We start from the raw sequence: 23,989 nt of genomic DNA, 5'->3' as shown, positions 1-23,989 counted from the left end.
AAAAGGAAGGAATTTCAAAAGAAAAAAAAAAGAATTTTCAGTTTCAAGAAATCAAAAACACACCGACGCTTTTCTTTCCAACAGGGACTCGAACCCAAGCCCACTAGTTCGGAAGTCGAGAGCTCTAGCCATTGGGCTATCGGAGCTGTGTCAGGCAGTCTTAAGCAAAATAAAAACAAAAAATGCACCTCGGTTATAACTGATTTAAATACTTCAAAGTCTACGGTTCGAATAATTAAACTGACATAGAATTTTCTTCCCTACGCAAATAATCCATGTTCGCAAAAGGAAGGAATTTAAAGAGAAAAGAAAATTCGAATTCGAGAAATCAAAAACACATCGACGATTTTCGTTCCGACAGGGACTCGAACCCAAGCCCAATGGATCGGAAACCGAGCGCTCTAGCCATTGGGCTATCGGTGTTCTGTCGGTCGGAGTCTTAAGCATAATAAAAACAAAAAATGCACCTATTTTATAACTGATTTAAATACTTCGAATTCTACGGTTCGAATAATTAAACTGACATAGAATTTTCTTCCCTTCGCAAATAATCCATTTTCGCAAAAGGAAGGAATTTCAAAAGAAAAAAAAAGAATTTTCAGTTTCAAGAAATCAAAAACACATCGACGATATTCGTTCCGACAGGGAATCGAACCCAAGCCCACTAGCTCGGAAGTCGAGAGCTCTAGCCATTGGGCTATCGGAGCAGTGTCGGTCGGAGTCTTAAGCATAATAAAAACAAAAAATGCACCTCGGTTATAACTGATTTAAATACTTCGAAGTCTACGGTTCGAATAAATAAACTGACATAGAATTTTCTTCCGTAAGCAAATAATCCATGTTCCCAAAAGGAAGGAATTTAAAAAGAAAAAAAAAATTTGAATTCGAGAAATCAAAAACACATCGACGATTTTCGTTCCGACAGGGACTCGAACCCAATCCCACTAGGTCGGAAGCCGAGCGCTCTAGCCATTGGGCTGTCGGTGGTCTGTCGGCCGGTGTCTTAAGCATAATAAAAACAAAACAATGCACCTCGGTTATAACAGATTTAAATACTTCGAAGTCTACGGGTCGAATAATTAAACTGACATAGAATTTTCTTCCCTTCGCAAATAATCCATGTTCGCAAAAGGAAGGAATTTCAAAAGAAAAAAAAATAATTTTCAGTTTCAAGAAATCAAAAACACAAAGACGATTTTCGTTCCGACAGGGACTCGAACCCAAACCCACTAGATCGGAAGTCGAGAGCTCTAGCTATTGGGCTATCGGAGCTATGTCGGTCGGAGTCTTAAGCATAATAAAAACGAAAAATGCACCTCGGTTATAACTGATTTAAATACTTCGAAGTCTACGGTTTGAATAATTAAACTGACATAGAATTTTCTTCCCTACGCAAATAATCCATGTTCGCAAAAGGAAGGAATTTAAAGAGAAAAAAAAAATTTGAATTCGAGAAATCAAAAACACATCGACAATTTTCGTTCCGACAGGGACTCGAACACAAGCCCGCTAGATCGGAAGCCGAGCGCTCTAGCCATTGGGCTAGCGGTGTTCTGTCGGTCGGAGTCTTAAGCATAATAAAAACAAAAAATGCACCTCGGTTATAACTGATTTAAATACTTCGAAGTCTACGGGTCGAATAATTAAACTGACATAGAATTTTCTTCCCTACGCAAATAACCCATGTTCGCAAAAGGAAGGAATTTAAAAAGAAAAAAAAATCGAATTCGAGAAATCAAAAACACATCGACGATTTTCGTTCCGACAGGGACTCGAACCCAAGCCCACCGGATCGGAAACCGAGCGCTCTAGCCATTGGGCTATAGTAGTTCTGTCGGTCGGAGTCTTAAGCATAATAAAAACAAAAAATGCACCTATTTTATAACTGATTTAAATACTTCAAAGTCTACGGTTCGAATAATTAAACTGACATAGAATTTTCTTCCCTACGCAAATAATCCATGTTCGCAAAAGGAAGGAATTTAAAGAGAAAAGAAAATTCGAATTCGAGAAATCAAAAACACATCGACGATTTTCGTTCCGACAGGGACTCGAACCCACGCCCGCTAGATCGGAAGCCGAGCGCTCTAGCCATTGGGCTAGCGGCGTTCTGTCGGTCGGAGTCTTAAGCATAATAAAAACAAAAAATGCACCTCGGTTATAACTGATTTAAATACTTCGAAGTCTACGGGTCGAATAATTAAACTGACATAGAATTTTCTTCCCTACGCACATAACCCTTGTTCGCAAAAGGAAGGAATTTAAGAAGAAATAAAAAAACGAATTCGAGAAATCAAAAACACATCGACGATTTTCGTTCCGACAGGGACTCGAATCCAAGCCCAATGGATCGGAAACCGAGCGCTCTAGCCATTGGGCTATCGGTGTTCTGTCGGTCGGAGTCTTAAGCATAATAAAAACAAAAAATGCACCTATTTTATAACTGATTTAAATACTTCGAATTCTACGGTTCGAATAATTAAACTGACATAGAATTTTTTTCCCTTCGCAAATAATCCATGTTCGCAAAAGGAAGGAATTTCAAAAGAAAAAAAAAGAATTTTCAGTTTCAAGAAATCAAAAACACATCGACGATATTCGTTCCGACAGGGAATCGAACCCAAGCCCACTAGCTCGGAAGTCGAGAGCTCTAGCCATTGGGCTATCGGAGCAGTGTCGGTCGGAGTATTAAGCATAATAAAAACAAAAAATGCACCTCGGTTATAACTGATTTAAATACTTCGAAGTCTACGGTTCGAATAAATAAACTGACATAGAATTTTCTTCCGTAAGCAAATAATCCATGTTCCCAAAAGGAAGGAATTTAAAAAGAAAAAAAAAAATTGAATTCGAGAAATCAAAAACACATCGACGATTTTCGTTCCGACAGGGACTCAAACCCAATCCCACTAGGTCGGAAGCCGAGCGCTCTAGCCATTGGGCTGTCGGTGGTCTGTCGGCCGGTGTCTTAAGCATAATAAAAACAAAACAATGCACCTCGGTTATAACAGATTTAAATACTTCGAAGTCTACGGGTCGAATAATTAAACTGACATAGAATTTTCTTCCCTTCGCAAATAATCCATGTTCGCAAAAGGAAGGAATTTCAAAAGAAAGAAATAATTTTCAGTTTCAAGAAATCAAAAACACAAAGACGATTTTCGTTCCGACAGGGACTCGAACCCAAACCCACTAGATCGGAAGTCGAGAGCTCTAGCTATTGGGCTATCGGAGCTATGTCGGTCGGAGTCTTAAGCATAATAAAAACGAAAAATGCACCTCGGTTATAACTGATTTAAATACTTCGAAGTCTACGGTTCGAATAATTAAACTGACATAGAATTTTCTTCCCTACGCAAATAATCCATGTTCGCAAAAGGAAGGAATTTAAAGAGAAAAAAAAAATTCGAATTCGAGAAATCAAAAACACATCGACAATTTTCGTTCCGACAGGGACTCGAACACAAGCCCGCTAGATCGGAAGCCGAGCGCTCTAGCCATTGGGCTAGCGGTGTTCTGTCGGTCGGAGTCTTAAGCATAATAAAAACAAAAAATGCACCTCGGTTATAACTGATTTAAATACTTCGAAGTCTACGGGTCGAATAATTAAACTGACATAGAATTTTCTTCCCTACGCAAATAACCCATGTTCGCAAAAGGAAGGAATTTAAAAAGAAAAAAAAATCGAATTCGAGAAATCAAAAACACATCGACGATTTTCGTTCCGACAGGGACTCGAACCCAAGCCCACCGGATCGGAAACCGAGCGCTCTAGCCATTGGGCTATAGTAGTTCTGTCGGTCGGAGTCTTAAGCATAATAAAAACAAAAAATGCACCTATTTTATAACTGATTTAAATACTTCAAAGTCTACGGTTCGAATAATTAAACTGACATAGAATTTTCTTCCCTACGCAAATAATCCATGTTCGCAAAAGGAAGGAATTTAAAGAGAAAAGAAAATTCGAATTCGAGAAATCAAAAACTCATCGACGATTTTCGTTCCGACAGGGACTCGAACCCACGCCCGCTAGAGCGGAAGCCGAGCGCTCTAGCCATTGGGCTAGCGGCGTTCTGTCGGTCGGAGTCTTAAGCATAATAAAAACAAAAAATGCACCTCGGTTATAACTGATTTAAATACTTCGAAGTCTACGGGTCGAATAATTAAACTGACATAGAATTTTCTTCCCTACGCACATAACCCTTGTTCGCAAAAGGAAGGAATTTAAGAAGAAATAAAAAAACGAATTCGAGAAATCAAAAACACATCGACGATTTTCGTTCCGACAGGGACTCGAATCCAAGCCCAATGGATCGGAAACCGAGCGCTCTAGCCATTGGGCTATCGGTGTTCTGTCGGTCGGAGTCTTAAGCATAAAAAAAACAAAAAATGCACCTATTTTATAACTGATTTAAATACTTCAAAGTCTACGGTTCGAATAATTAAACTGACATAGAATTTTCTTCCCTACGCAAATAATCCATGTTCGCAAAAGGAAGGAATTTAAAGAGAAAAGAAAATTCGAATTCGAGAAATCAAAAACACATCGACGATTTTCGTTCCGACAGGGACTCGAACCCACGCCCGCTAGATCGGAAGCCGAGCGCTCTAGCCATTGGGCTAGCGGCGTTCTGTCGGTCGGAGTCTTAAGCATAATAAAAACAAAAAATGCACCTCGGTTATAACTGATTTAAATACTTCGAAGTCTACGGGTCGAATAATTAAACTGACATAGAATTTTCTTCCCTACGCACATAACCCTTGTTCGCAAAAGGAAGGAATTTAAGAAGAAATAAAAAAACGAATTCGAGAAATCAAAAACACATCGACGATTTTCGTTCCGACAGGGACTCGAATCCAAGCCCAATGGATCGGAAACCGAGCGCTCTAGCCATTGGGCTATCGGTGTTCTGTCGGTCGGAGTCTTAAGCATAATAAAAACAAAAAATGCACCTATTTTATAACTGATTTAAATACTTCGAATTCTACGGTTCGAATAATTAAACTGACATAGAATTTTTTTCCCTTCGCAAATAATCCATGTTCGCAAAAGGAAGGAATTTCAAAAGAAAAAAAAAGAATTTTCAGTTTCAAGAAATCAAAAACACATCGACGATATTCGTTCCGACAGGGAATCGAACCCAAGCCCACTAGCTCGGAAGTCGAGAGCTCTAGCCATTGGGCTATCGGAGCAGTGTCGGTCGGAGTATTAAGCATAATAAAAACAAAAAATGCACCTCGGTTATAACTGATTTAAATACTTCGAAGTCTACGGTTCGAATAAATAAACTGACATAGAATTTTCTTCCGTAAGCAAATAATCCATGTTCCCAAAAGGAAGGAATTTAAAAAGAAAAAAAAAAATTGAATTCGAGAAATCAAAAACACATCGACGATTTTCGTTCCGACAGGGACTCAAACCCAATCCCACTAGGTCGGAAGCCGAGCGCTCTAGCCATTGGGCTGTCGGTGGTCTGTCGGCCGGTGTCTTAAGCATAATAAAAACAAAACAATGCACCTCGGTTATAACAGATTTAAATACTTCGAAGTCTACGGGTCGAATAATTAAACTGACATAGAATTTTCTTCCCTTCGCAAATAATCCATGTTCGCAAAAGGAAGGAATTTCAAAAGAAAGAAATAATTTTCAGTTTCAAGAAATCAAAAACACAAAGACGATTTTCGTTCCGACAGGGACTCGAACCCAAACCCACTAGATCGGAAGTCGAGAGCTCTAGCTATTGGGCTATCGGAGCTATGTCGGTCGGAGTCTTAAGCATAATAAAAACGAAAAATGCACCTCGGTTATAACTGATTTAAATACTTCGAAGTCTACGGTTCGAATAATTAAACTGACATAGAATTTTCTTCCCTACGCAAATAATCCATGTTCGCAAAAGGAAGGAATTTAAAGAGAAAAAAAAAATTCGAATTCGAGAAATCAAAAACACATCGACAATTTTCGTTCCGACAGGGACTCGAACACAAGCCCGCTAGATCGGAAGCCGAGCGCTCTAGCCATTGGGCTAGCGGTGTTCTGTCGGTCGGAGTCTTAAGCATAATAAAAACAAAAAATGCACCTCGGTTATAACTGATTTAAATACTTCGAAGTCTACGGGTCGAATAATTAAACTGACATAGAATTTTCTTCCCTACGCAAATAACCCATGTTCGCAAAAGGAAGGAATTTAAAAAGAAAAAAAAATCGAATTCGAGAAATCAAAAACACATCGACGATTTTCGTTCCGACAGGGACTCGAACCCAAGCCCACCGGATCGGAAACCGAGCGCTCTAGCCATTGGGCTATAGTAGTTCTGTCGGTCGGAGTCTTAAGCATAATAAAAACAAAAAATGCACCTATTTTATAACTGATTTAAATACTTCAAAGTCTACGGTTCGAATAATTAAACTGACATAGAATTTTCTTCCCTACGCAAATAATCCATGTTCGCAAAAGGAAGGAATTTAAAGAGAAAAGAAAATTCGAATTCGAGAAATCAAAAACTCATCGACGATTTTCGTTCCGACAGGGACTCGAACCCACGCCCGCTAGAGCGGAAGCCGAGCGCTCTAGCCATTGGGCTAGCGGCGTTCTGTCGGTCGGAGTCTTAAGCATAATAAAAACAAAAAATGCACCTCGGTTATAACTGATTTAAATACTTCGAAGTCTACGGGTCGAATAATTAAACTGACATAGAATTTTCTTCCCTACGCACATAACCCTTGTTCGCAAAAGGAAGGAATTTAAGAAGAAATAAAAAAACGAATTCGAGAAATCAAAAACACATCGACGATTTTCGTTCCGACAGGGACTCGAATCCAAGCCCAATGGATCGGAAACCGAGCGCTCTAGCCATTGGGCTATCGGTGTTCTGTCGGTCGGAGTCTTAAGCATAATAAAAACAAAAAATGCACCTATTTTATAACTGATTTAAATACTTCGAATTCTACGGTTCGAATAATTAAACTGACATAGAATTTTTTTCCCTTCGCAAATAATCCATGTTCGCAAAAGGAAGGAATTTCAAAAGAAAAAAAAAAGAATTTTCAGTTTCAAGAAATCAAAAACACATCGACGATATTCGTTCCGACAGGGAATCGAACCCAAGCCCACTAGCTCGGAAGTCGAGAGCTCTAGCACTTGGGCTATCGGAGCAGTGTCGGTCGGAGTCTTAAGCATAATAAAAACAAAAAATGCACCTCGGTTATAACTGATTTAAATACTTCGAAGTCTACGGGTCGAATAAATAAACTGACATAGAATTTTCTTCCCTTCGCAAATAATCCATGTTCGCAAAAGGAAGGAATTTCAAAAGAAAAAAAAAATTTGAATTCGAGAAATCAAAAACACATCGACGATTTTCGTTCCGACAGGGACTCGAACCCAATCCCACTAGGTTGGAAGCCGAGCGCTCTAGCCATTGGGCTGTCGGTGGTCTGTCGGCCGGTGTCTTAAGCATAATTAAAAACAAAACAATGCACCTCGGTTATAACTGATTTAAATACTTCGAAGTCTACGGGTCGAATAATTAAACTGACATAGAATTTTCTTCCCTTCGCAAATAATCCATGTTCGCAAAAGGAAGGAATTTCAAAAGAAAAAAAAATAATTTTCAGTTTCAAGAAATCAAAAACACATCGACAATTTTCGTTCCGACAGGGACTCGAACACAAGCCCGCTAGATCGGAAGCCGAGCGCTCTAGCCATTGGGCTAGCGGTGTTCTGGCGGTCGGAGTCTTAAGCATAATAAAAACAAAAAATGCACCTCGGTTATAACTGATTTAAATACTTCGAAGTCTACGGGTCGAATAATTAAACTGACATAGAATTTTCTTCCCTACGCAAATAACCCATGTTCGCAAAAGGAAGGAATTTAAAAAGAAAACAAAATCGAATTCGAGAAATCAAAAACACATCGACGATTTTCGTTCCGACAGGGACTCGAACCCAAGCCCACCGGATCGGAAACCGAGCGCTCTAGCCATTGGGCTATAGTAGTTCTGTCGGTCGGAGTCTTAAGCATAATAAAAACAAAAAATGCACCTATTTTATAACTGATTTAAATACTTCAAAGTCTACGGTTCGAATAATTAAACTGACATAGAATTTTCTTCCCTACGCAAATAATCCATGTTCGCAAAAGGAAGGAATTTCAAAAGAAAAAAAAAAAGAATTTTCAGTTTCAAGAAATCAAAAACACATCGACGATTTTCGTTCCGACAGGGACTCGAACCCAAGCCCACTAGATCGGAGGTCGAGAGCTCTAGCCATTGGGCTATCGGAGCAGTGTCGGTCGGTCGGAGTCTTCAGCATAATAAAAACAAAAAATGCACCTCGGTTATAACTGATTTAAATACTTCGAAGTCTACGGTTCGAATAATTAAACTGACATAGAATTTTCTTCCCTAAGCAAATAATCCATGTTCCCAAAAGGAAGGAATTTAAAAAGAAAAAAAAATTTGAATTCGAGAAATCAAAAACACACAAACGATTTTCGTTCCGACAGGGACTCGAACCCAATCCCACTAGATCGGAAGCCGAGCACTCTAGCCATTGGGCTGTCAGTGTTCAGTCGTTCGAAGTCTTAAGCATAATAAAAACAAAAAACTCACCTATGTTATAACTGATTTAAATACTTCGAAGTCTACGGGTCGAATAATAAAACTGGCATAGAATTTTCTTACCTGCGCAAATAATCCATGTTCGCAAAAGGAAGGAATTTCAAAAGAAAAAAAAAGAATTTTCAGTTTCGAGAAATCAAAAACACATCGACGATTTCCGTTCCGACTGGGACTCGAACCCAGGCACATTAGATCGGAAACCGAGCGATCTAGCCATTGGGCTATCGGAGCTCTGTAGGTCGGAGTCTTAAGCATAATAAAAACAAAAAATGCACCTCGGTTATAACTGATTTAAATACTTCGAAGTCTACGGTTCGAATAATTAAACTGACATAGAATTTTCTTCCCTACGCAAATAATCCATGTTCGCAAAAGGAAGGAATTTCAAAAAAAAAAAAAAATAATTTTCAGTTTCAAGAAATCAAAAACACAAAGACGATTTTCGTTCCGACAAGGACTCGAACCCAAGCCCACTAGATCGGAAGTCGAGAGCTCTAACCATTGGGCTATCGGAGCAGTGTCGGTATGAGTCTTCAGCATAATAAAAACAAAAAATGCACCTCGGATATAATTGATTTAAATACTTCGAAGTCTACGGTTCGAATAATTAAACTGACATAGAATTTTCTTCCCTAAGCAAATAATCCATGTTCCCGAAAGGAAGGAATTTAAAAAGAAAAAAAAAATTTGAATTCGAGAAATCAAAAACACACCAACGATTTTCGTTCCGATAGGGACTCGAACCCAATCCCACTAGATCGGAAGCCGAGCACTCTAGCCATTGGGCTGTCAGTGTTCTGTCGGTTGGAGTCTTAAGCATAATAAAAGCAAAAAAACTCACCTATGTTATAACTGATTTAAATACTTCGAAGTCTACGGGTCGAATAATAAAACTGACATAGAATTTTCTTACCTACGCAAATAATCCATGTTCGCAAAAGGAAGGAATTTCAAAAGAAAAAAAAAGAATTTTCAGTTTCGAGAAATCAAAAACACATCGACGATTTCCGTTCCGACTGGGACTCGAACCCAGGCACATTAGATCGGAAACCGAGCGATCTATCCATTGGGCTATCGGAGCTCTGTCGGTCGGAGTCTTAAGCATAATAAAAACAAAAAATGCACCTCGGTTATAACTGATTTAAATACTTCGAAGTCTACGGGTCGAATAATTAAACTGACATAGAATTTTCTTCCCTACGCAAATAATCCATGTTCGCAAAAGGAAGGAATTTCAAAAAAAAAAAAAAAAAATAATTTTCAGTTTCAAGAAATCAAAAACACAAAGACGATTTTCGTTCCTACAGGAACTCGAACCCAAGCCCACTAGATTGGAAGCCGAGCGCTCTAGCCATTGGGCTATCGGTGTTCTGGCGGTCGGAGTCTTAAGCATAATAAAAACAAGAAATGCACCTATGTTATAACTGATTTAAATGCTTCGAAGTCTACGGGTCGAATGATTAAACTGACATAGAATTTTCTTCCCCACGCAAATAATCCATGTTCGCAAAAGGAAGGAATTTAAAAAGAAAAAAAAATCGAATTCGAGAAATCAAAAACACACCGCGATTTTCGTTCCGACTGGGACTCGAACCCAAGCCCACTAGATCGGAAGCCGAGCGATCCAGCCATTGGGATATCGGAGCTCTGTCGGTCGGAGTCTTAAGCAGAATAAAAACAAAAAATGCACCTCGGTTATAACTGATTTAAGTACTTCGAAGTCTACGGGTCGAATAATTAAACTGACATAGAATTTTCTTCCCTACGCAAATAATCCATGTTCGCAAAAGGAAGGAATTTCAAAAGAAAAAAAAAATTCAATTTCGAGAAATCAAAAACATATCGAGGATTTTCGTTCCGACTGGGACTCGAACCCAGGCACATTAGAATGGAAGCCGAGCGATCTAGTCATTGGGCTATCGGAGCTCTGTCGGTCGGAGTCTTAAGCATAATAAAAACAAAAAATGCACCTCGGTTATAACTGATTTAAATACTTCGAAGTCTACGGTTCGAATAATTAAACTGACATAGAATTTTCTTCCCTAAGCAAATAATCCAAGTTCGCAAAAGGAAGAAATTTCAAAAGAAAAAAAAAATAATTTTCAGTTTCAAGAAATCAAAAACACAAAGACGATTTTCGTTTCGACAGGGACTCGAAACCAAGCCCGCTAGACCGGAAGCCGAGCGCTCTAGCCATTGGGCTGTCGGTCGGAGTCTTAAGCAAAATAAAAACAAAAAATGCACCTCGGTTGTAACTGATTTAAATACTTCGAAGTCTACAGTTCGAATAATTAAAGTGACATAGAATTTTCTTCCGTACGCAAATAATCCATGTTCGCAAAAGGAAGGAATTTAAAAAGAAAAAAAAAATTGAGAAATCAAAAACACATCGCCGATTTTCGTTACGACAGGGACTCGAACCCAAGCCCACTAGATCGGAAGCCGAGCGCTCTATCCATTGGGCTATCGGTGTTCTGAATGTCGGAGTCTTAAGCATAATAAAAACAATAAATGCACCTATGTTATAACTGATTTAAATACTTCGAAGTCTACGGGTCGAATAATTAAACTGACATAGAATTTTCTTCCCTAAGCAAATAATCCATGTTCGCAAAAGGAAGGAATTTAAAAAGAAAAAAAAAATTGAGAAATCAAAAACACATCGCCGATTTTCGTTCCGACAGGGACTCGAACCCAAGCCCACTAGATCGGAAGCCGAGCGCTCTATCCATTGGGCTATCGGTGTTCTGAATGTCGGAGTCTTAAGCATAATAAAAACAATAAATGCACCTATGTTATAACTGATTTAAATACTTCGAAGTGTACGGGTCGAATAATTAAACTGACATAGAATTTTCTTCCCTAAGCAAATAATCCATGTTCCCAAAAGGAAGGAATTTAAAAAGAAAAAAAAATCGAATTCGAGAAATCAAAAACACATCGACGATTTTCGTTCCGACTGGGACTAAAGCCCAAGCCCACTAGATCGGAAGCCGAGCGCTCTAGCCATTGGGCTATCGGTGTTCTGGCGGCCGGAGTCTTAAGCTTAATAAAAACAAGAAATGCACCTATGTTATAACTGATTTAAATACTTCGAAGTCTACGGGTCGAATAATTAAACTGACATAGAATTTTCTTCCCTACGCAAATAATCCATGTTCGCAAAAGGAAGGAATTTCAAAATAAAAAAAAAGAATTTTCAGTTTCGAGATATCAAAAACACATCGAGGATTTTCGTTCCGACTGGGACTCGAACCCAGGCACATTAAAACGGAAGCCGAGCGATCTAGCCATTGGGCTATCGGAGCTCTGTCGGTCGGAGTCTTAAGCATAATAAAAACAAAAAATGCACCTCGGTTATAACTGATTTAACACTAGAAAGACGGCGTTTTGCGTATACCGAGAAAGACTAGCAGCGGTCACTTTGACCGCCATACTTAAAAGACGAAAATTTCCTCCTTTCGGGATTTTTAACCATAGAAAAGATTTGTTTCATCATATCAGAGTTTTATTTAACAATTTAATCGTAAAATAGTCTGCAAATAAGTCTCAGATAGCTTTTTTTTAATTTTATGTTCGATCAAGTGAAATACACATGCTTTATACAATTGGCATTGAGAAAGAGGAAATTTGTACAAAAAAGAGGAAATTTTCTTAGCATGTAATAACTGACAAGTACTATAATCAACCATGCGTGTTTTTGGTTTAAAAAATTTCTTCATATCGCTAGATACCGTACATTACTATTCTTTTACAGTATTTCGAAATACTTATGTTATCACGCCACCTGTATATTAGCCATTAACAGTTTTTTTTTTTTTTTGGCAATTAGAACAAATGCTTGTAGTTTTATTTCTGCATAATTTAATTTCACACTATTTTAATCTTTTTCCTGAGGTAGATATTTATTTATATGCAGCAAAGTTGATCAGTCAAGGTAAGTTGGAGGAAATTGGAGAAATAGGATTTCTTTGTTTGAAATCTCCCCCTTTTTTTCGGCGTCGGACCCTTTTCTCTTTTTCTTTCACTAATTTTTATATTTTGAGCATCAGTTTTTATTGGCAAGGTTTCTTCTGAATCTAACTCAGAAGAACAATCCTTTTCTGAAAATCTAAGCTCCGAAAAATATTCGCAATAATCTCATGAAAGCAAACTATTCTCATCGCTAGGAATATTTCTCTTCAGATGTCAGTCTGTTCATTCGAACCATAATCTGTTTTTGATATAAATCAACAGTTTCAGGAGTTAATCTTCCTATAAATTCTGCTTGTCAACGGTTCTTCTCGACACCATAAAGATAATTATGTGACTGAGCACTTCATTATCACCGAAGAAAATAAACGTCAATGCTTCAAGCAAAGCACATGTTTTGGCGCACAAAACATTTCCAGCAAAGATTTTTGCAATTTACCTGTTAATATTTACTTCTTTTTAGAACCAAAGTGATTTCACGTGTCCAGACACATGCTTTTCAAATTTACCTTCCTCAAATTTGCCCCTGTGCAGATAGCAGAAAACTGAAACCATGCAACCAGCAGGTGTTTCGCATTTTCATAACAGTTCAAAGAATTAAACCTGGCCAGCAGGTACTACTCAAGCTCAAAAGAACATTACTCACCCTGACATCTAACAATAGTCCATAGTACACACAACTGATAAGAGAAAAAAGAAGAAAACGGATGCGTAAAGAAAGGTTCACTTAGCGGTCAAATTGACCGTAGTCAGGCTTTCTAGGTATAAACATTTATAGCGACTATAATAATAATCCTAAAAGGAAAAAAAATTACTGTTGTAAAATCTTAATAAATAGTTAGGAAAAGTCAATGAAGGAAAAAGAGTTTGAAAATTAAACGCAGCAAATATGAGCATTTGAAAATCGTTTGCGGTCAAAATGACCGCTTCCGTCTTTCTAGTGTTAAATACTTCGAAACCGTTTACCCGCCAATGTTCCAAAAATGGAACATCATATTTAAGTGAAAATTTTCCCAAGAAATAACGTTAAAATAAACAAGTTTTTTTTAACACAATTTAGTCTTATTTCAAAGTATTTTTTGATTTCCTGCTTCATTGTTTATATGTTTTCAATTATTTATTGCGATTTTTCAAAGATGAGTGTTTTTTTAGCTTTTTGCAACTTTTTCTTATAAAATTTACCAAAAATTGGTTTTTTCAGAAAATGTGATGATATTTATTATAGTTGTGAAAAATACTTCAATGTATGATTTTAAAATGCTTGTAGAAATGTACAATGATATTTCCGAAAGGTGTACCCCTTCAAAATAGCATGTTCCAATTTTGGAACATTGGCGCTTTTAGGGAGTCAAATTTCCAAGAAGTAAATCGTTCGACTTCCAAAGGGAAATTTCATTTTTCGTAATATATGTTTCTTTTTTTTCTCATTTTAAATGTACTCTGATGTAGATGTTGGCAAAACCAAGTAAGTTTATATTTTGAAAGGATATGACGTTTCGTTAGCAAAGAAAATAATAACAGTCTTCTGTTTGACGGACTATATGGCTCCGAATCCACACCTGCTCGGACAGCTGCATTGTCACGTAATAATAAAAAATAATATTAGTGAGAGTTTTATTCTTCATATTTTAAATGCAGTTCAATAATTCGCTAGCTTTGTTTTCGGGCGAAACGAAATTCTGTTTGACGTATACCAACTGTTCATAAATGTTAAAAAATGTCTACAAGATTTCTTACTGTAGATTAAGCTGTGGCTTATTTAGAGACATTGTCAGATTCGGATTTGTCAGATGTAGATATATGCCAATTACCCCCTGATGAACCAGGCAATATCACTGAGGAAGAATAGATGTTGACAGAGATGAAATCCTACAATTTTTTGGTTTGTTGCTATTTAGTGGGTACCATTCTGTTCCTTCTGAAGATATGTATTGGAGCAGTGCAGAAGATACATCTGTGCCAATTGTACTAACAGTTATGCCTCAAAATCGTTTTCGAAAAGTAAAAAACAACTTTCATTTGATGGACAACCATGAATTAAAACAAAATGACAAACTAAGAAAAGTTTTCCTTATTTACGAAGAATTGTGTAAAACCCCTCAACAATTTGGTGTATTTCATGAAAAATTAAGCATAGATGAATCTATGGTTCCCTACTACGGTCGGCATTCATGTAAAATGTTTATTAGATGAAAACCAATAAGATTCGGCTTCAAAATTTGGATGCTGTGCTCTTCAAGTGGATACCCATATTCCATGGAGATTTATTCAGGCAAAAAAGAAGGATCCCCTGATGTGCAATTAGGATCCAGAGTTGTAAATGATCTATTATCAGTTTTGACTGACACGTCTAAGCATGAAGTATACTTTGATAACTTTTTTACATCATATGACTTAATTTCTCAGCTATCAAAAAAAAAAGTGTACGAGCAACAGGAACAATTCGTGAAAACCGAACTGGCCATTGTCCACGGAAATCCAAAAATCCGATCTGATGGATCAGTGTACATGTGCAGCTGGAAAGATAATGCAGTGGTTACAGTAGCATCTAATTGTTATACACATGAGACACTTGCATCTGTAAAATGTTACTCAAATGCGTAGGATTGCAAGATAGATGTGCCACAACCTCATCTTATCAAGAGATACAATGAAGGAATGGGGGTGTGGACGTCTTGGATAAACTTTTAGGGAGCTACAGACCTCATTTGAGGAGTAAAAAATGGTGGTGGAATCTTTTTAGTAATGCGCTGAATATTTCAGTTGTAGCTAGTTGGTTACTTCATTGTGATTTACACGAAGTCAAGATGACGCATTTAGAGTTCCGAAGAGAAATAACAACTCACCTCCTAAGAAGAAAAGTACGAGTGGAAAAACCTCCAGGGCCTCGTTGTCATTTACATAAACGGTCAAGAATGTCTGACGGACATTATATTGTATCTGCATCCCAAGGACGTTGCGCGATGTGCAAAAAAAAATACGACTAAGAAATCTTTCCATTGCGACTAACGACTTCACCAGCAACGCTTCCTTTCATATGATGGGCATTAGATATTTCAGTATTGGATTTTCTGAATTCTGATATGTACACAAATGCAATTTAAAATATTATTTTTTCCGCAATAAAGTATGCTAAGATAAAAACCGCATTCAAAACCTCTTAGTTTAAAAAAATTCTCTGAAAAAAAAACTTCATGCAAAACGCCAATGTTCCAAAAATGGAACACACTGAAAATCATAGTAAAAATTTTTTTTCTGGAAATTTTATTTTATTTCTGTATTTACTAGACATAAATAGACATAATTTCAAAAAATTACTCAAATTTGATCATCTGTCAATAGTTCGGCGGTTAAACGGTTTTAAAGTGACATAGAATTTTCTTCCCTACGCAAATAATCCATGTTCGCAAAAGGAAGGAATTTAAAAAGAAAAAAAAAATTCGAGAAATCAAAAACACATCGCCTATTTTCATTCGGACAGGGACGCGAACCCAAGCCCACTAGATCGGAAGCCGAGGGCTCTAGCCATTGGGCTATCGGTGTTCTTTCAGACGCAGTCTTAAGCATAATGAAAACAAAAAATGCACTTATGTTATAACTGATTTAAATACTTCAAAGTCTACGGGTCGAATAATTAAACTGACATAGAATTTTCTTCCCTACGCAAATAATCCATGTTCGCAAAAGGAAGGAATTTAAAAAGAAAAAAAAATCGAATTCGAGAAATCAAAAACACATCGTCGATTTTCGTTCCGACAGGGACCCGAACCCAAGCCCACTAGATCGGAAGCCGAGCGCTCTAGCCATTGGGCTATCGGTGTTCTAGCGGTCGGAGTCTTAAGCATAATAAAAACAATAAATGCACCTATGTTATAACTGATTTAAATACTTCGAAGTCTACGGGTCGAATAATTAAACTGACATAGAATTTTCTTCCCTAAGCAAATAATCCATGTTCCCAAAAGGAAGGAATTTAAAAAGAAAAAAAAAATTCGAATTCGAGAAATCAAAAACACACCGACGACTTTCGTTCCGACTGGGACTAAAGCCCAAGCCCAATAGATCGGAAGCCAAGCGCTCTAGCCATTGGGCTATCGGTGTTCTGGCGGTCGGAGTCTTAAGCATAATAAAAACAAGAATTGCACCTATGTTATAACTGATTTAAATACTTCGAAGTCTACGGTTCGAATAATTAAACTGACATAGAATTTTCTTCCCTACGCAAATAATCCATGTTCGCAAAAGGAAGGAATTTAAAAAGAAAAAAAAAATCGAATTCGAGAAATCAAAAACACATCGACGATTTTCGTTCCGACAGGGACTCGAACCCAAGCCCACAAGATCGGAAGCCGAGCGCTCTAGCCATTGGGCTAGCGGTGTTCTGTCGGTCGGAGTCTTAAGCATAATAAAAACAAAAAATGCACCTCGGTTAGAACTGATTTAAATACTTTGAAGTCTACGGGTCGAATAACTAAACTGTCATAGAATTTTCTTCCCTACGCAAATAATCCATGTTCGTAAAAGGAAGGAATTTAAAAAGAAAAAAAAATCGAATTCGAGAAATCAAAAACACATCCACGTTTTTCGTTCCGACAGGGACTCGAACCCTAGCCCACTAGATCGGAAGTCAAGCGCTCTAGCCATTGGGCTATCGGAGCTCTGTCGGTCGGAATCTTAAGCATAATAAAAACAAAAAATGCACCTCGGTTAGAACTGATTTAAATACTTTGAAGTCTACGGGTCGAATAACTAAACTGTCATAGAATTTTCTCCCCTACGCAAATAATCCATGTTCGCAAAAGGAAGGAATTTCAAAAGAAAAAAAAAAGAATTTTCAGTTTCGAGAAATCAAAAACACATCGACGATTTTCGTTCCGACAGGGACTCGAACCCAAGCCCACTGGATCGGAAGTCGAGCGCTCTAGCCATTGGGCTATCGGAGCTGTGTAGGGCGGAGTCTTAAGCATAATAGAAACAGCCAGCCAGCCAACCTATCGATCAACCAATTAACAAACCAACCAACCAACTAACTAGACAGCCAGCCAACCAACCCTGCCAGGCAGCCAACAAACCAAACCCTACCACCCGCTCACCCACCAAGCCAGAAATAGCCAGCTAGCCAACCTATCGACCAACCAATTAACAATCCAACCAACCAACTAACTAGTTAGCCAGCCAACCAACCCTTCCAGGCAGCCAGCAAACCAAACCTTAACACTCGCTCACCCACCAAGCCAAAAACAGCCAGCCAGCCAACCTATCGACCAACCAATTAACCAACCAACCAACCAGCTAACTAGACAGCCAGACAAAATATCGAGCAACCAATTAACCAACCAAGCAACCAACTAACTAGACAGATAGAAAACCAACCCTGCCAGGCATCCAACAAACCAAACCCTACCACCCGCTCACCCACCAAGCCAGAAACAGCCAGCCAGCCAACCTATCGACTAACCAATAACCAACCAAAAAACCAACTAACTAGACAGCGAGCCAACCAACACTGCCAGGCAGCCAACAAACCAAACCCTACCACCCGCTCACCCACCAAGCCAGAAACAGCCAGCCAGCCAACCTATAGAAAAACCAATTAACAAACCAACCAACCAACTAAATAGACAGCCAGCAAACCAACCCTGCCAGGCATCCAACAAATCAAACCCTACCACCCGCTCACCCACCAAGCCAGAAACAGCCAGCCAGCCAAGATATCGACCAACCAATTAGCCAACCAAACAAACAACCAACTAGACAGCGAGCCAACCAACCCTGCCAGGCAGCCAACAAATCAAACCCTACCTCCGCTCACCCACCAAGCCAGAAACAGCCAGCCAGCCAACCTATCGACCAACCAATTAACAAACCAACCAACCAACTAACTAGACAGCCAGCCAACCAAACCCTACCACCCTCTCACCCACCAAGCCAGAAACAGCAAGCCAGCCAACCTATCGACCAACCAATTAACAAACCAACCAACCAACTAACTAGACAGCCAGGCAACCAACCCTGCCAGGCAGCCAACAAACCAAACCCTACCACCCGCTCATCCACCAAGCCAGAAAAAGCCAGCCAGCCAACCTATCGACTAACCAATTAACCAACCCACCAACCAACTAACTAGACAGCCAGCCAACCAACCCTGCCAGGCAGCCAACAAACAAAACCCTACCACCCGCTCAACCACCAAGCCAGAAACAGCCAGCCAGCCAACCTAATGACCAACCAATTAACCAACCAACCAACTAACTAGACAGCCAACCAACCAACCCTGCCAGGCAGCCAACAAACCAAACCCTACCATCCGCTCATCCACCGAGCCAGAAACAGCCAGCCAGCCAACCTATCGACCAACCAATTAACAAACCAACCAACCAACTAACTAGACAGCCAGCCAACCAACCCTGCCAGGCAGCCAACAAAACAAAACCCTACCACTCGCTCACCCACCAAGCCAGAAACAGCCAGCCAGCCAACCTATCGACCAACAAATTAACCAAACAACCAACTAACTAACTAGACAGCCAGCCAACCAACCCTGCCAGGCAGCCAACAAACCAAACCCTACCACCCGCTCACCCACCAAGCCAGAAACACCCAGCCAGCCAACCTATCGACCAACCAATTAACCAACCAACTATCTAGACAGCCAGCCAACAAACCCTGCCAGGCAGCCAACAAACCAAACCCTACCACCCGCTCACGTACCAAGCCAGAAACAGCCAGCCAGCGAACCTATCGACCAACCAATTAACCAACCAACTAACTAGACAGCCTGCCAACAAACCCTGCCAGGCAGCCAACAAACCAAACCCTACCACTCGCTCACCCACCAAGCCAGAAACAGCCAGCCAGCCAACCTATCGACCAACCAATTAACCAACCAACCAACCAACCAACCAACCAACTAACTAGCAACCCAGCCAACCAACCCTGCCAGGCAGCCAACAAACCAAACCCTACCACCCGCTCAACCACCAAGCCAGAAACAGCCAGCCAGCCAACCTAATGACCAACCAATTAACCAACCAACCAACTAACTAGACAGCCAACCAACCAACCCTGCCAGGCAGCCAACAAACCAAACCCTACCATCCGCTCATCCACCGAGCCAGAAACAGCCAGCCAGCCAACCTATCGACCAACCAATTAACAAACCAACCAACCAACTAACTAGACAGCCAGCCAACCAACCCTGCCAGGCAGCCAACAAAACAAAACCCTACCACTCGCTCACCCACCAAGCCAGAAACAGCCAGCCAGCCAACCTATCGACCAACAAATTAACCAAACAACCAACTAACTAACTAGACAGCCAGCCAACCAACCCTGCCAGGCAGCCAACAAACCAAACCCTACCACCCGCTCACCCACCAAGCCAGAAACACCCAGCCAGCCAACCTATCGACCAACCAATTAACCAACCAACTATCTAGACAGCCAGCCAACAAACCCTGCCAGGCAGCCAACAAACCAAACCCTACCACCCGCTCATGTACCAAGCCAGAAACAGCCAGCCAGCGAACCTATCGACCAACCAATTAACCAACCAACTAACTAGACAGCCTGCCAACAAACCCTGCCAGGCAGCCAACAAACCAAACCCTACCACTCGCTCACCCACCAAGCCAGAAACAGCCAGCCAGCCAACCTATCGACCAACCAATTAACCAACCAACCAACCAACCAACCAACCAACTAACTAGCAACCCAGCCAACCAACCCTGCCAGGCAGCCAACAAACCAAACCCTACCACCCGCTCACCCACCAAGCCAGAAACAGCCAGCCAGCCAACCTATCGACCAACCAATTAACCAACCAACCAACCAACCAACTAGACAGCCAGCCAACCAACCCTGCCAGGCAGCCAACAAACCAAACCTAACCACCCGCTCACCCACTAAGACAGAAACAGCCAGCCAGCCAACCTATCGACCAACCAAGTAACCAACCAACCAACTAACTAGACAGCCAGCCAACCAACCCTGCCAGGCAGCCAACAAACCAATCCCTACCACCCGCTCATCCACCAAGCCAGAACAAGCCATCCAGCCAACCTATCAAAAAACCAATTAACCAACCAACCAACCAACTAACTAGACAGCCAGCCAACCAACCCTGCCAGGCAGCAAACAAACCAAACCCTACCACCCGCTCACCCACCAAGCCAGAAACAGCCAGCCAGCCAACCTATCGACCAACCAACTAATTAGACAGACAGCCAACCAACCCTGCCAGGCAGCCAACAAACCAAACCCTACCACCCGCTCACCCACCAAGCCAGAAACAGCCAGCTAGCCAACCTATCGACCAACCAATTAACCAATTAATCAACCAACCAACTAACAAGCAAGCCAGCGAACCATCCCTGCCAGGCAGCCAACAAACCAAACCCTACCACCCGCTCACCCACCAAGCCAGAAACTGCCAGCCAGCCAACCTATCGACCAACCAATTAACCAACAAAAGAACCAACTAACTAGACAGCCAGCCAACCAACCCTGCCAGGCAGCCAACAAACCGAACCCTACCACCCGCTCACGTACCAAGCCTGAAACAGCCAGCCAGCCAACCTATCGACCAACTAATTAACCAACCAACTAACTAGACAGCCTGCAAACCAACCCTGCCAGGCAGCCAACAAACCAAACCCTACCACTCGCTCACCCACCAAGCCAGAAACAGCCAGCCAGCCAACCTATCGACCAACCAATTAACCAACCAACCAACCATCCAACTAACTAGCAAGCCAGCCAACCAACCCTGCCAGGCAGCCAGCAAACCAAACCCTACCACCCGCTCACCCACCAAGCCAGAAACAGCCAGCCAGCCAACCTATCGACCAACCAATTAACCAACCAACCAACCAACCAACCAACTAGACAGCCAGCCAACCAACCCTGCCAGGCAGCCAACAAACCAAACCTAACCACCCGCTCACCCACTAAGACAGAAACAGCCAGCCAGCCAACCTATCGACCAACCAATGAACCAACCAACCAACTAACTAGACAGCCAGCCAACCAACCCTGCCAGGCAGCCAACAAACCAATCCCTACCACCCGCTCATCCACCAAGCCAGAACAAGCCAGCCAGCCAACCTGTCAAACCACCAATTAACCAACCAACCAACCAACTAACTAGACAGCCAGCCAACCAACCCTGCCAGGCAGCAAACAAACCAAACCCTACCACCCGCTCACCCACCAAGCCAGAAACAGCCAGCCAGCCAACCTATCGACCAACCAACTAATAAGACAGACAGCCAACCAACCCTGCCAGGCAGCCAACAAACCAAACCCTACCACCCGCTCACCCACCAAGTCAGAAACAGCCAGCTAGCCAACCTATTGACCAACCAATTAACCGACCAACCAACCAACTAACTAGACAGCCAGCCAAACAACCCTGCCAGGCAGCCAACAAACCAAACCCTACCACTCTCTCACCCACCAAGTCAGAAACAGCCAGCCAGCCAACCTATCGACCAACCAATTAACCAATTAACCAACCAACCAACTAACAAGCAAGCCAGCCAACCATCCCTGCCAGGCAGCCAACAAACCAAACCCTACCACCCGCTCACCCACCAAGCCAGAAACTGCCAGCCAGCCAACCTATCGACCAACCAATTAACCAACAAAAGAACCAACTAACTAGACAGCCAGCCAACCAACCCTGCCAGGCAGCCAACAAACCGAACCCTACCACCCGCTCACCCACCAAGCCAGGAACATCCAGCCAGCCAACCTATCGACCAACCAATTAACCAACCAACCAACCAACTAACTAGACAGCCAGCCAACAAACCCTGCCAGACAGCCAACAAACCAAACCCTACCACCCGCTCACCCACCAAGCCAGAAGCAGCCAGCCAGTCAACCTATCGACCAACCAATTAACCAACCAACCAAGCAACTAACTAGACAGCCAGCCAACAAACCAAACCCTACCACCCGCTCACCGACCAAGCCAGAAACAGCCAGCCAGCCAACCTATCGACCAACCAATTAACCATCCAACCAAGTAACTAGACAGCTAGCCAAACAACCCTGCCAGGCAGCCAACAAACCAAACCCTACCACCCGCTCACTCACGAAGGCAGAATTAGCCAGCCAGCCAACCTATCGACCAACCAATTAACCAACCAACCAACCAACTAAATAGACAGCCAGCCAAACAACCCTGCCAGGCAGCCAACAAACCAAACCCTACCACCCGCTCACCCACCAAGCCAGAAACAGCCAGCCAACCAACCTATCGAACAACCAATTAACCAAATAACCAACCAACTAACTAGACAGCCAGCCAACAAACCAAACCCTACCACCCGCTCACCCACCAAGCCAGAAACAGCCAGCCAGCCAACCTATCGACCAACCAATTAACCAACCAACCAACTAACTAGACAGGCAGCCAACAATCCAAACCCTACCACCCGCTCACCCACCAAGCCAGAAACAGCCAGCCAGCCAACCTATCTACAAACCAATTAACCAACCAACCAACCAAACAACCAACCAACTAAATAGCAAGCCAGAAAAACCAACCCTGCCAGGCATCCAACAAACCAAACCCTACCACCCGCTCACTCACCAAGCCACAAACGGCCAGCCAGCCAACCTATCGACCAACTGACCAACGAACCGACTAATTAGACAGCCAGCCAACAAACCAAATCCTACCACCCGCTCACCCACCAAGCCAGAAACGGCCAGCCAGCCAACCTATCGACCAACCAATAAACTAACTTACCAACCAACCAACTAGACAGCCAGCCAACCAAACCTGCCAGGCAGCCAACAAACCAAACCCTACCACCCGCTCACCCACCAAGCCAGAAACAGCCAGCCAGCCAACCTATCGACCAACCAATTAACCAACCAACGAACCATCTAACCAGACAGCCAGCCAACCAACCCTGCCAGGCAGCCAACAAACCAAACCTTACCACTCGCTCACCCACTAAGACAGAAACAGCCAGCCAGCCAACTTATCGACCAACCAATTAACCAACCACCCAACTAGACAGCCAGCCAACCAACCCTGCCAGGCAGCCAACAAACCAAACTCTACCACCCGCTCATCCACCAAGCCAGAAAAAGCCAGCCAGCCAACCTATCAAACAACCAATTAACCAACCAACCAACCAACTAACAAGACAGCCAGCCAACCAACCCTGCCAGGCAGCAAACAAACCAAACCCTACCACCCGCTCACCCACCAAGCCAGAAACAGCCAGCCAGCCAACCTATCGACCAACCAACTAATTAGACAGACAGCCAACCAACCCTGTTAGGCAGCCAACAAACCAAACCCTACCACCCGCTCACCCACCAAGCCAGAAACAGCCAGCCAGCCAACCTATCGACCAACCAATTAACCGACCA

The 23,989-nt window shown here is 41.7% G+C and overlaps 1 non-coding gene across 1 annotated transcript; it reads right to left on the bottom strand.

Annotated features, from left to right (window-relative positions):
* Positions 1–17,180: 17,180 nt before the first annotated feature.
* On the bottom strand, positions 17,181–17,253 carry Trnag-ucc (transfer RNA glycine (anticodon UCC)). Its single transcript has one exon. It is a non-coding gene; the product is annotated as a tRNA-Gly (tRNA).
* Between the last annotated feature and the right edge of the window lie 6,736 nt (positions 17,254–23,989).

This window comes from Uloborus diversus, unplaced genomic scaffold (genome assembly GCF_026930045.1).
Source record: "Uloborus diversus isolate 005 unplaced genomic scaffold, Udiv.v.3.1 scaffold_846, whole genome shotgun sequence".
Lineage (NCBI taxonomy): Eukaryota > Metazoa > Arthropoda > Arachnida > Araneae > Uloboridae > Uloborus > Uloborus diversus.
The sequence above is the reverse complement of the archived record's forward strand: the minus strand, read 5'-3'. Positions and strand labels throughout refer to the sequence as shown.